The following is a 14,620-nucleotide window of genomic DNA, read 5'->3' as shown; positions in this document are numbered from 1 at the left end:
TGTTAACCCCGCTGATTGTAAGAACACACAAAGTTAGGCCCTTCTGGTTTTTAAAGCCAAATGTTATGAAGAGTCATCTTCCCAGTGTAGTTCCCCGGGTCTGAGGTACCGGTATGTGCTCTGTTCCTCTCCCCTCTCCATGCCCATGGTGTCCTATTCTCCCATGGGTCAGTTTGGCTCCTGACTCTGTTTCCACCCTTCCTACCCTCTTCTCTACAGTTAGCTGTGGAGAGTCTGTTCTGCCAGGCTTTGGGTCATTTTCTGAGTTTATATTTATATTGATGTGGGTGTTATCTGGGTGTATCCATAGGACAAGGTGAGCCTAGGACCTTCCTCCTCTGCCATATTCCCTGGAAGTTTAAGATTAGTTTTTGTATTTTTAAAAATCTGGGAGGAAATCAAAAGAATAAATTATATGAAATTGGAATTTCAGTGTCATAAAGTTTTATTGGAACATAGCCATACGAATTCATTTACATGTTGTCTATGGCTGCTTTCACCCTACAATGGCAGAGCAGTTGTAACAGAGTTGAATGATCTGCAAAGTGTAAAACATTTACTATCTAGCCCTTTACAGAAAATGCTGGATGACACATCATGATGATCACATGTTTATTCTCTTTTACCCTACTAAAGTATCAGGTAGGATGCTTTCAGCCGCAAGTAACAGAAATTATGACCCAAACTTGTTTAAGGAATGTGAACATTTATTATCACATGTAGACAGTCTCCAGGGATGGTATAGTCATTCTTCATGTCTTATTCTCCTGGCTTTGCATCCAGTGTTGTTTGTCTTTGTTCTTAAATGTCCTCCCTGCCCAGACAGATTCTTTTGATTTTGATTTTCTTTGTCTCTAAAATAAAATTTCTCTGACAATACAAGTAGAATTATTTGTAGAGATTGGTTTCTAGGGATTTTGTATATTTATGCTTCAGCAAATTTAGTTTAAGAACATGTTAATCTGGGCGCCTGGGTGGCTTAGTCGGTTAAGCATCTGCCTTTGGCTCAGGTCATGATCCCAGGGTCCTGGGATCAAGTCCCACATCAGGCTCCCAGCTCTGTGGGGGGTCTGCTTCTCCCTCTGCCCCTCTCCCACTCATGCTCTTGCTCTCTCTCTCTCTCAAATAAATAAATTCTTTTTTTTTTTAAAAGAACACGTTAATCTGATTTCCAATTACATGATCATGTGGGTGGACACTTCATGCCATATGCAAATGATCATGTCACATATGCAATGACACACACACTGAGATCTTTGAAAATGTCCTTATGGCAAGATATTTAATATAACCATGAAACTTTCCAAACATTTCTGTGTATCCCTGATGTTTTCTGTCTTAAAGATCACTTTAGTGGCTGGGCTTTTTAGGAACAGTACTTGAGAAGCTTTTTAGGCACCAATGGCCTTGTGAATGAAAATGTCAGTGAGGAAGGACCTGAAGTGCTGGCCAAGTGTGATAATCTTTTCATTTTTGTCACCTGATATCCAGTCAATTTCCTGAGGGATATAACCCTCATCTATCACAGATTAGAGCTGAAAGAGTGACAAAAGAGTAGCTATGTTTTTTCCACCCAATCTAAATGTGTCTGTCTGCATCCAAAAGCAAATGTTTCTTAAAAATTTCAGTTGCATGGGGTGCCTGGGTGGCTCAGTCAGTTAAGGGTCCACCTTTGGCCCAGGTCATGATCTCAAGGTCCTGGGATCAGGGTCTGTGCTCAGCGGGGAGTCTGCTTCTCCCTTTCCCCCCTCACTCATGCTCTCTGTCTCTCAAATAAATAAATACTCAAAAAAATTCCAGTTCCATGAAGATCAAAAAAGTTTAGTGCTAATAAAAAATTTTTTTAACTCAAAGACAATGATTAATATTTTTAAAAAGAATATTCTATCATTTAAAATACTCATCTATCTAGATTATTTTTGATTGGAACATCCTACACTTTAGGGTAGGTTATCTGTTCATATGTATGAAATATCAATCAAAATGTAAAGTTTTCATTGGAATTTATAAAAAGGAACAACATTTCTTGTGAAAAAGGGAATAAAACATATTTTAAATTAAAAGGCTCAAATCTAGAAATCTAAATGAAGTTGAAAATAAAATAACCGAAATGAGAGAATAGAGATCTCATTAAAAGTCCTTTAATATCAGCCTGAATTTCTGAAGAATGTAAAATAATTACATACTTTTTGCAAGTTTGGGTAAGTGTTCGATCCACTGGTGCAGTGTAGAGTCTCCCAGGAGATAAAAGAATTTTCCTTTCAAACAGTCATTTATTTCAATTGTATTTATCTGAATCTGGTTATAAAATATTGTAATCTACCTTCCTTCTGAAGTATAACTACCAGGGACAGGAATCTTCATTCTGACTTGGTATTTGTCTTTTATTTTTTCACTCTCTAGTAACAGAAACACTTGTGGTAAGTGATTTTATTGGCATAAATTAAATATCTAACCTTCTTTCTTTGTCCTTCCCTTTGTTGATTTCTTTCTCTCTTCCTCACACTCCTATTTCCTAATCCCTTCCCTTCCTCTTACTATTTTTTGATCACCAGCTTTGTTTTAGCCACTTCTACTCATTCATTTGAGTCATCTCGACTCCTTCTTGTTCATTTTCTCCCATAGTTAGCTCTTTGTCTCTAACTTGAATATTAGTGGTCTAAAAATTGGTGTCCTTGCACCAAACTACTTACCTTTGTTCCATTAATGAAGCAGTAGTTTTATTTTCTCTATGAAATTTTTTTTCCATAGGAATATTTTTGTTAAAAACTAGCTTAAAAATATAATACACCCACATTTAAAAAAATCCAAATAGTAAAATACCTAGTTTGAATTGATATTTTAAAAATAGGATTTCATAAAAAGTAACATACAGCAGACAACACAAACTAATATTCTGAGATTTTCCAGCAAGTTCCATTAGAATTACAGGCTCTGTTAGCACATGTCTGCCTTCCAAGGCATTGTATGTAGCAATGCACCAAAAGTTTTGCTATGGCATAATGAAAATCATCAGATTTCTCACCTGTCAAGTTTCCTTTTAACTCACTATGCCCCTCCCCATCCCCACTGAGTGAATGCCTTCTATTTTAGATTTGTTACATAGCATTTCTGTACTGATACCATATTCTGTATTAGACAGGAAGCAAATAATAATGACTTAAAAATATAAATTTATTTATCCCTCACATAACAGTCCTAAAGTAAGCAGGCCAAGGCCAATATGATGTTCCATGGTTTCAAGGGCTCCAGTTCCTTCTGCCTTATTCTGCCACTCTTTTTTTGGAGAAGGTATGATAATCTTAACTTTATTAGTTTCTTATAGCTTTACTGAGGTATAACTGACAACAAATAACTACATGTATTTAATGTATGCAGTTGGGTGAATTTGAACATATGCTTATACCCATGATACCATCATCACAATCAAGGTGCTATTCTTTTTTTTTTTTTAAGATTTTATTTATTTATTTGAGATAGAGAGTGTGCACGAGTGGGAGGGTGGGTAGGAGAGGTGGAGGGATAGAGAGAAGCAGGCTCCCCGCTGAGCAGGGAGCCTGACGTGGGGCTCAATCCCAGGACCATGACCTGAGCCGAAGGCAGACGCCCAATCGACTGAGCCACCCAGGCACCCCATGGTGCTATTTTTAACATATGACAGCAATCTCATGGTCTAACATGGCTCTTTGATCTCTCAGCATTATATCTAGAGTTTAATCAATAGGAAGGGGAGGGCAAGTTGTTTTACTCTTAAGGCATGACCTAGATGTTTCCCATAGCACTTCCACTCAAAATCCTGGCCAAAATATAGTTATGGTCACCACTAGCTGCAAGGAAGACTATAGCCTTTAGGTGGGTGACCATGGGCCCAGATAAATAATGGTGTTTTGTTACCAAAGAGGGAAGGGAGAAGGGATACTGGGAGACCACGCCCAGTCTTTGCTTTACTCCCCATGCTTAGTCCCCCATAGACCTTGCATTCCCTGGTTGTCTAGATCCACAGAATAGTCATAAGCATGGTTGTACTGTGTTTGTAACCTGTGGACAAAGTGGAAAAATAGTGATGGTGGAAGAATTGGAAAATTCTGAAATAAGAATTTTTCAGGTAATCCTGGAATAGCTAAGTCCTGGTGATTTGGTTTGCTAAAGAGAGTTTCCATAATCCTATAATTATATTAAAATTTTAGTGTGACATGGTTGGGTTTCTGTGAGGTTTGATAGCATTGCACCCTGGATGACTGAATATCGTTACCCTGGAATCTTAAGATCCATACACCCATCCTAATAATGTAGTGGCATGCTTTGGTGAGAAGAGAGCCTTTAAGCTTATTATTGTAAACCATATCTTGTACAATATTTATGTGTCAAGGTATTCATTTTGCTAAGTGTCAAGCTAATATATATATATCAGATATATAACAAATTTCCTTATGATTAGTATTAACATTTACTTAACAGTATGTTAATAATAAGATTCCATTATATTTATTGATTAGTTTAAAGATTACGGTAGAGAGACTAATGTCTCCCCAAAGATACCTGCATTCTAATCCCTGGGACCTGTGAATATGTTACCTTCCCTGGCAAAAGGGACTTTCCAGATATGATTATAGGTATGGATTTTGAGATGGGAGATTTTCCTGGATGATCCAGGTGGGGCCAATCTAGATCTCATGTGTCCTCAAAAGGGGGAGAGGGAGGCAGAAGAGTGGGTCAGAAGGATGTGATGTGGGGACTTGACCTATTGTTGTAGCTTTGTGAAATGGTGGAGGGGGCTGTGAGGAGGAACAAGGGCACCTCTAGAAGCTGGAAAAGGCAAGGAAGCAGATTCTGCCCTAGAGCCTCCAGAAAAGAATGCTGCCAATACCTTTATTTTAGCTCAGTGAGACAGATGTTTGACTACTAAACCACGGAACTGCAAGATGATATATTTTTATTGTTTTAAGCCACTTTGACACCTTTCAACATCAAGTCATCCCATCCAACAACATTTATAGAAATAGAAGAAAAAAAGCCCCTTAGTTTATCACTTAGTAACATGAAACGTCTCTTTCTGTAGATCATGCACATTTTAAAATTTTTAAAAAAAGATTTTATTTATTTATTTGAGATAGAGTGAGAGAGAGCACAGGCAGGGCGGAGGGGCAGAGGGAGAAGCAGGCTCCTGGCTGAGCAGGGAGCCCAGTGCAGGGCTTGATCCCAGGACCTCAAGATCATGACCTGAGCCGAAGGTAGACACTTAATGGACTGAGCCACCCGGGCGCCCCTAGATCATGCACATTTTGTTAAATTTGTGAAATAGCTTTTCAGAGCACAAAGTGGATCATATCACTCTCTTCCTTAGTTGATTTTTGTAGCTTTCAAAATCTTACTGAATGAACCCTAAAATTCTCAGCATGGTCATTTGGTTTCTTCCTTTCTTTCTAGCCTCTTCCTTTGCTATGGTCCACTAAATACTCTCACTCCATTGGCCTATTGAACAAAGTTCATGGTGATTTTGCTTACAAGTAGAGTTATCAGATAAAAAAAAATACAGGATGCCAAATTAAATTTGAATTATTTCTAATAAGGAATAACTTAGTGTATTTTCTGTGCCGTATTTACTCTTTATCTTATGTAATATGCATAAACACTTAGAAATTACTCAAATTTAACTTATACCCTAGATGATTATTTGCTAAACCTGGCAACCCTACTCATGATCTTTATGAGTTTTCTCTTTCACCTCATTCTCTGTCTACAGATATCCTTCAGGGCTAAGTCAAATATCAACTTTAACATAAGCCCTTGCCTTTTTACTTTCTTCATAGAATTGGTAGGTTGAATGTCTTTTGGATTGCAACCTTGCTGAACATTTATTTTTCTCCATTTGCCCATAATTCCTCATATCTATTAGAACCTTAATAAACATTTGCAGAATACATGAATAAATATTAGGCAATAAATCATTAGTTGAAATAAATCTCAAAATGAATGTTATTGGTAAACTCAGATAGGCTTTATAGAAAGTTATTTTAAAGCCAAGTATAAACATTATTCTTTTATAAGTAACATGGCTTTGCATTTGCCACTAAAACACATTTAATAAAAAGGACACTCCATATAAAATTGCTAAGTGCATAAACTAAAGGTTAGGAAGTTATGCCAACAGAGAATTAGGATAACCAAACCAAAATGTTCCTATTCTGAAGCTGTGGGTAACCATCAAAGACATTTGCACAGTGCCCCAGACAGATCACTGACTCTAGGAGATGCACTACCATGTTTAAATATGAATGTAGAATACTAACACTTTCCCCTTTTGGATAAACAACTATAAAAATCTGTTATAAAAAAAATTTGAAATAATTTCCTTGATCTGATTTCTCTCTTTAAAATCCAAGGTGACTGACATCACAAACACCGGCTAGGAATTGTGCTCCAGGAAATCCATGATTACTAGGATTCATATTGATAAACTTACCCCTGCATAAGAATGTCTCTTGGAAGACCCACGCCAAGCACCACCCACCACAGGACAGAACAAACTTACTATTACATTGGAGATGTCCATGAGTTTAAGAGGTTTCACCATTTCAACTCCCGCATTGAACCTTCAGAAAATAAGATAACAAATTAGCCTGCTGTCTGTCCATACAATACAGGTAATAGAAGTCTTTTGTTTGTGAGTAAAAAATAATTTAAAATTTTCTACAACTGAAAATTATTGTTGTGAATTTTGTGTGTATTGGGCATTGTATATGGATTAGCATTTTGGAAAACTGTCTACCTTTCTGAGAGCACCTGAAGTCCAGGGCCACTCTGCTTATCTGCCCCATGCAATCAGTGTGTCCTGGGATTTTCAATTCAAAATATTTATCTAATAAGCAAGTTCTCTTCTTTCATTGTTTCTGCATCACTTATTAAAGTTCATGTAATAGTTTTCTTGGATTACTGTGAGCTTCTAATTAACCAAGCTGCCTCAGTTTTATCCCACCTATATTCTTCAATACAACTGCCAGAACACCCTTTCTAGTTGCAAATGCAACTGCATTCATTACTATTTAAAATCCCAATGACTTACTTAAGGACTTCAGGCTCCTTAGCATGGTATGCAGACATTTTTTCACAGGGTTCCTGCTTCTTTATCTACATTTCTTGCTATGCTTACCTTCCATTTTTCCTAGAAACTCACCTTCTGATGATTGTGAACTATATCAAGGAAGGTAGTGCATTTGCCTGATTCACGGCTATCTCCCTAGTATCTTCAAAGAGGCTGGCAGAAAGTCATGTTTAGTCTGATGCATGAATAAATATACATTGCATTTCTTTTCCTCCAGCTGATGACTCTTCCTGCTTCAAAGCTCTTATCCTCCTTTTCACTCACTCTTTGTTTCAAACCTGTGTATGTGTATATGTAAAAGGGAATACAGGAGGAATGGGGATCCAGGTGCCAGGTATAACAAATATAAGTGGTACTTAATTCTCTGCTGTACATGACTCTCAGGTTCAATTCAGAAAAAAGGGAAGAGATCACATTTTCATCCTTACTGTGACTTTAGGCATAAGAATGGTTAGTGGGTAGGAAAAGATTTGGTGTGATGCACCATCAGAGATCAAAGAGAAAGAACAGAAACCCAACTGAGCTTTTACTTATTTCAGAAGGGAGTCAGGGACTACAGATCAACACTTGGATAGCTACACGAAATCTGGAATGCATGTTATTTTTTCCGTATTTGCTATCCATATTTTACTTCCTCTTAGCATATTTTTTGAAAGCTTGAGGGAAGAAGGTAGCATTCCACTCTGTCGTTAGGCTTAGGGAAAATTATTCCTCAGTATCAAAATGGATAGTAGCAGAATGGAAAGGAAGAGGAATCGGACTGAGCTTCTGAAACTTAAAGTTAGCAAAGGAGCAAAAGAATCTGGAACTGATAAGTTGTCTCAGGGCTTGGCCCACAGGTTCTGTATTTGTGGTGGTACAGAGTTACCCTTTGCAGAATGGCTCATGAAGAGATCATGATAGTTCATTCTAAGCAATGAAGTTTTCCAGCTTAATGGAGAACTGGTAGACCAAGGAGTGAGCATCTATTGTGAGCAAGGGAAGAAAGATATAGAATTGATGCAGCCATGATTGATGAGAGAAATATGCTTATATCCCATTTTGTGGAGGCCTGTTAACTGGTGGCTTTTAAGAATCACTACATCACAATTTGGTGAATATGGACTCCTTCAACCTGAGCAGCACATGCTGAGGAGAGTCTGATCTTGAGATCAACTGGAGATGACCAGTAGGAGTTGGCTCTGGGGAAAGATTACTCAGGATGCAGTGTGGACAGTGGATTAGAGATGGTAGGATTGTTGGGAGGGAAGCTATGACAAGTAGTCTAAATGAGGTGATAATGATCTGAACTCAGCAGCACTAGGCATGGAGAGAAATGGATGAATGCAAAAGATATTTAAGAGGTGGAATCTACATAATAGGATATGGGGGATGAAGGCACATGGATGTTCATTTTATCAAAGAATCCTTTTTTGGTGTAACATTTTAAACACAGAATACTTTTACACTGAACATATTTTGTAAACCTAGGTCTACAGTAAAAGACATGATTGAATCTGAGAATACTGATCATCATGGGAAAGTAAAAGTACATATAACACAGAGTTCTACTTTGGACAGCCCTCTGTTAGTGAACATTTTGGTGAGAATGCCGATCTTGGCAGTGGGAGTCATAAAAAGGGATCTCACAAACACACCACATGTCTCACCAGACCTTGAGTCGAAGAGGCATCTGAAAATGTCATGTTCAATATTAATTGAGATGGGCAATATAGCTCTGCCCATGGGAACTTCTCAGAGTGTTTAAAAGTATATTTATGTGTGAAAAAGGCTTTATTCCTTGACAGTAAGATAAGAATCTCTCCATTCTGAGTGGTCATGTGAATCAGGGCCTCACAGGGTGTGTGCTGAGGTCTCACGCAGCTCAGCACTTGAGTTTAGGGTCAGGCCATATTCAGCGAAGACATGAATGGTGCCATTAACAAATTTACCTCTGAAAATAACCCTGTCATGGCCTTGGTTCTTTGCCCTCAAGAGAGCAGATACTCCTTCACTGGGGTGGATGATCAGGAGGACAGAGACTTGGCCTTCCCAGAACAGAGTGACACTGACAAGGTAGGTGCCATTGTGGAAGTCTGTCACCTTTCCTGCAGTGCCTGCTTTTAGAGATGGGGATGACATCCTGGCCCTCAGGAAATACCACCTACTTTCCTTCCTGCATCCCAAGTGGTCCCTCCCCTCTAGTCGGATGTCTAGCTGATCTCCCCCTGCAGTAGGTGTCTCAAGGCTGGAGGATGTTGGCTGTGCTGGGTGCGGCACTGGTAGTGGTGTTCATGTGGGTGAAAGGTCTGGGTGGGATCAGCTGGTTTAGTTTCCCCACGATTCCCTTTATTCTTTGCTCAGTCTCTATTGGTGGCTTTAATGGGCTCAGTGATATTTTAGGGTATGAGGACTTCATGGAGGTATTCCAGTGATGGAAGGAGATAGGTAAGTTTATACCAGACCAAAACTGAAATTACAAGGTATGTGACATAATGAAATGAACCAAGTCATTTTACTTATGAATTTGAATGTTTATTTACCTATCATCATATTATTTAAACTCTGATAATGTTGAATGACATGTAAACATTTTGTAAATTAAAAATTATTTTTTAAATTGTTGATATACAATATTATATTACTGTCAGGTATATAACATAGTGATTTACCCATTCTTTACATTACAAAATGTTCACCAAAATCAGTATAATCATGTGTCAACGTATGAAGTTATTACAGTGTTATCGACCATCTTCCCTAAGCCGTAGTTTTCATCCCCATGACTTATTTATAACTGGAAGATTGTACTTCTTAATCCCCTTTATCTGTTTCCCTTATCCCTACTCTGCCCTCTCCTCAAGGCAATAGTTTGCTCATTTGTTTACGAAATTATATGATATTTGTCTTTCTCTGTTTGGCTTAATTCATTTAGTGTAATACCCTCTAGTTCCATCCATGTTGATGCAAATGGCAAGATTTCATTCTTTTTCATGACTGAGTAATACTCTCTTTTGTATGTACATCATATGTCCTTTATCCATTCATCAATCAGTGGACACTTAGGTTGCTCCCATATCTTGGGTCATGTAAATAATGCTTTAATAAACATAGGGGTCCATATATCTTTTTGAATTAAGGTTTTCATTTTCTACAGGTAAATACCCGGAAGTGGAATTACGAATAGTATTTCTATTTTTAACTTTCAAGGAATCTCCCTACTGTTTTGCATAGTGGATGGACCCAATTTACATTCTCACCAACAGTGCACTAAAGTACTTTTTCTCCACATCTCTGCCAACGCTGTTATTTCTTGTCTTTTTGATACTAGCTATTCTGATAGGTGTGAGGTGATATCTTATTGTGGTTTTGGTTTGCATTTCCCTGATAATTAGTGATGTTGAGCGTCTTTTCCTGTGTCCATTGGCCATCCATATGTCTTCTTTGAAAAATGTCTATTCAGGTTCTTTGGCCATTTTTTTTAAATTTAAATTTAAAATTTTTTAAAAGATTTTTTTTTATTAGAACATGTGTGTGTGCATGTGCACGAGCAGGGAACCCTATGCCCAGGACCCTGGGGTCATGACCTGAGCTGAAGGCAGACACTTAATGGACTGAGCCATGTGAGCACCCCTCTCTGCCCATTTTTAATTAGATTATCATATTTGGTATTGTGTGAGTTCTTTATATATTTTGAATATTAACACTTTGTAGGATATATCATTTGCTAATATCTTCTCCCATTAAACTGGTTGCTTTTCATTTTGTTGATAGTTTCCATCACTGGGCAAAATCTTTCTGGCTTGACATAGTCTCAGTGGTTTATTTTTGCTGTTTCCCTTACCTGAGGAGACATATCCATAAAATGCTGCTTGTTTTGTTTTAGATGTTTTATGGTTTCAGATCTTACAGTTAGGTCTTTAATCCATTTTGAGTTTATTTTTGTGTATGGTGTAAGAAAGTGGTCCAGTTCTCCCAATACCATTTATTGAAGAGACTATGTTTTCCCCATTGTATACTCTTGCCTCTTTTCTCATAGATTAATTTACCATAAAAGTGTAGATTTATTTCTGGGGTCTAGATCCTCTTCCTTTGATATATGTATTTATATTTGTGTCAGTACTGTACTGTTTTGACTACTGTAGCTTTGTAGTATATCTTGAAATCTGGAATTCTGGTACCTCTAGCTTGGTTCTTTCTCAAAATTGCTTTTGCAGTTTGGGGACTTTTGTGGTTCCATGCAAGTTTTAAGATTGTATGTTCTCATTCTATGAAAAAAACTATTGGTATTTTGATCAGGATTGCATGGAACCTATAGATTGCTTTGCGTAGAATGCACGGTTTAAAAATATTCTTCCAATCCATTAACATGGTTTATCTTTTCATGTTTGTGTCACCTTTAATTACTTCCTCAGTGTCTTTCTTATAGTTTTCAAGTATAGGTCTTTCACTTGGTTAAATTTATTCCTAGGTATTTTATTCTTTTTAATGCAATTATAAGTGGGATTATATTCTTAAATTTTCTGCTAGTTTGTTATTAGTGTATAGATATGCAGATTTCTATATTAATTTTGTATCCTCAATTTTGATGAATTCACTTATTTTAGTAGTTGAAATCTTTAGGGTTTCTATATATGGTATCATGTCACCTAGAAATAGTGGCAGTTTTGCTTCTTCCTTACCAATTTAGATAACAGTTATTTCTTCTCTAATTGCTGCAGCTAGTACTTCCAGTAGTATGTTGAATAAAAGAGATGAGACTGGACATCCTTGTATTGTTCCTGATTTTAGAGGAAAGGCTTTAGTTTTTCAACAGTGAGTGTGATACTAGATTTGAGGTGTATCACTAAAGGAAGAGTAAATGCACCTGAATCAATTAATTATTCATAATTGGATTCAATATATTTGCCCACAACTGTTCAGGCCTTCTAAAAAATGTTTATAGGTGTGGAAAATAGTAGAAAAAGAGGATCCTGAGCTCACTTCCTCCCATGGATACTTTGAAGCAACAACTACATATATTGGAACTCACTCTGAAAATAACCTGTAACTGGCAGAATAGATCTCCACAACTAAAAACATGAAGAGAAAGTCACATTGACAAGAATACTGTGAACTAAACTCCCAATGTGGTGATCCACATCACAGGTGTTGAGTTACTCCCTGAGGAGCAAGGGGATCAAGCCCCACATTGGGTGCCCAAAGCCCTGGAACCTTTCACTAAAAAGCTGGGTTTGCAAATCATTAGGGCTTAACACTGGGAGAGCCTGAGGGAGCTATAGGAAATAGACTCCTCTCTTGAAGGACAAACAAACACTATATCACATGGTCCAAGCAGCAGCAGTTTAAAGCATATCTAGATTCTATAATCTAGATTATACATAAATGTAAAATTATACTAATTTTAGGGCATGTGCTGGAGGGGCAGAAATCTATAGGCACTTTCTTTGACAGTAATGGGGCGGGGGGGGATGCCATTTTTCTCACCCTAGCCTGGCAGGAGCCAGTTCAGGCACTTTCCATCTACCTTAGGGGTCGGGGAGGGCAGCCAGCTCTGCCTACAGCATGTCCACAGCAGTTGTGGTAAGGCCTCTCAGCCAGCTCTACTAGAGGCTGGCCCCTCCCACCCAGCTGCAGCTACAGCCAGCTGTTCTACTAGAGGCTGGCCCCTCCCACCCAGCTGCAGCTACAGCCAGCTGTGCTGGGAGCTAACCCCCCCCTATTGGTGGCCAGCCCAGCCCATCCAGGAGTCACCCCTGGTGACCAAAAAGTATTATATACTGGGCCCCCCAGGACACTTTCTACAGAAGGCTGCTGCTTTTAAGACCAGGAGATGTAGCTGACCTAACCTAATACAGTCAAATTCCATTGTTCCAAATAAATAATCAAGATAAAAAGAGTTCAAAATAATAGTCAAAAAGATGCTCACAGGACTCAAGAAAGGGTGGATGATCTCAGAAATTTACTAAAGAGATGATAGAAAATTAAACCCCAACCAATCTGAGCTGTAGAATATAATAACTGAAATGAAAAATACAGCAGAAGGAATCAACAGATTAGAGGATAAAGAATGAATCAGTGATCTGGAAGATAGGTAATGGAAAGCACCCAAGCTGAATAACAAAAAGAAAAAAGAATAGGTTAAGGGATCTCTTGGACAATGTATCAAGCATAGTAACATTCATATTCTAGCTCCCTGGAAAAGAGAAAAAGGGGCATAAAGTGTACTAAAAAAAAATGATAGTTGAAAATGTCAAACTGGGGAATGAAACATATCTCAACAAGATGAATAGAAAGGTGTCCACACAAACACACATATATTTAAAATGTCAAAAAAAGGGGGGGGGTGTCTTAAAAAGAGCAAGAGAAAAGCAACTAGTCACAAAGAACTCCCAGAGGGTATCGGCTGATTCTTCAGCAGAAATGTTGCAGACCAGAATGGAGTGACATGTTATATTCAGTGTGCTAAAAGGGAAACACCTACAAAAAAAATAAACATCATTCAGAATTGGATACCTAGTTTATTACCACTATGCTGACCTTACAAGAAATGTTCGAGACTTTTTAAAGGGGAAAATAAAGAGCTATAAAGGTCAAAAGCAAGAATGGCAAAATCAATTATATATCTACAATAATTAAGGGATATGGTATCATATACATAAAAATTGGAGAGAAGTAGAAAAATACAGTGCTTTTAAATGCGTTCAAACTTAAGTCACCATCCACTTAAAATAGAATGCTGTATACTTGGGGGTTATATATGAACTCTATGATAACCAAACACAAAAACCTATAATTGGTATAGAAGAAATAAGGAATCCATACATAACAGCAAAAAAAAAAAAGTCTTCAAGGAAAGAAAGCAAGAAATGAAGGAACAGAGCAGAACTACAAAAACAATCAGAAGATAACTAACAAAATGGCAATAAATACATACCTATCAATAATTACTTTAAATGAACGAAATGCCCCAGTCAAAAGACAAAAAACAACCCATCATTATGTTGCCTACAAGAGACTAATTTCAGACTTAAAGACACCTACAGACTGAAAATGAATGGAAAAATATATTCCATGCAAATGGAACAACAAAAAGGGTAGCAATATTTATGTCAGACAAAATAGACTTTAAAAACAAAGACTGTAACAAGAGGTAAAAGAAAATTACATGATAAAATGATCAAGCCAACAAGAGTATATAATAGTTGTAAATATTTATGCACCAAATGTAGAATCACCTAAATAAAGTAATACAATAATAGTGGGGTACTATAACACCCCAGCATCAATGGATAGATCAAGACAAGAAGTCAATTAATTAAAAAAAAAAACAAAAACAGTGGCTTTGTCTGACAAATTAGACCAGATGGACTTAAGAGATATATACAGAATGTTCCATCCCAAACCAGCAGAGTACACTTTCTTTTTAAATGCATATGGAACATTCTCCAGGATAGATCACATGTTAGGCTACAAAGTAATTCTCAACAAATTAAAAAAGAATAAGATCATATAAACTATCTTTCCAGACCACAACAT

At 37.4% G+C, this 14,620-nt stretch overlaps 1 pseudogene; it reads right to left on the bottom strand.

Moving 5' to 3' along the window:
• Window positions 1-1,146: 1,146 nt before the first annotated feature.
• The window catches only part of LOC110586412, a 51,736-nt pseudogene continuing 38,262 nt past the window's right edge, over window positions 1,147-14,620 (bottom strand).

The sequence above is a fragment of the Neomonachus schauinslandi genome, chromosome 11 (genome assembly GCF_002201575.2).
Source record: "Neomonachus schauinslandi chromosome 11, ASM220157v2, whole genome shotgun sequence".
NCBI classification, from domain to species: Eukaryota; Metazoa; Chordata; class Mammalia; order Carnivora; family Phocidae; genus Neomonachus; species Neomonachus schauinslandi.
This window is presented reverse-complemented; position numbering and strand designations above follow the sequence as displayed.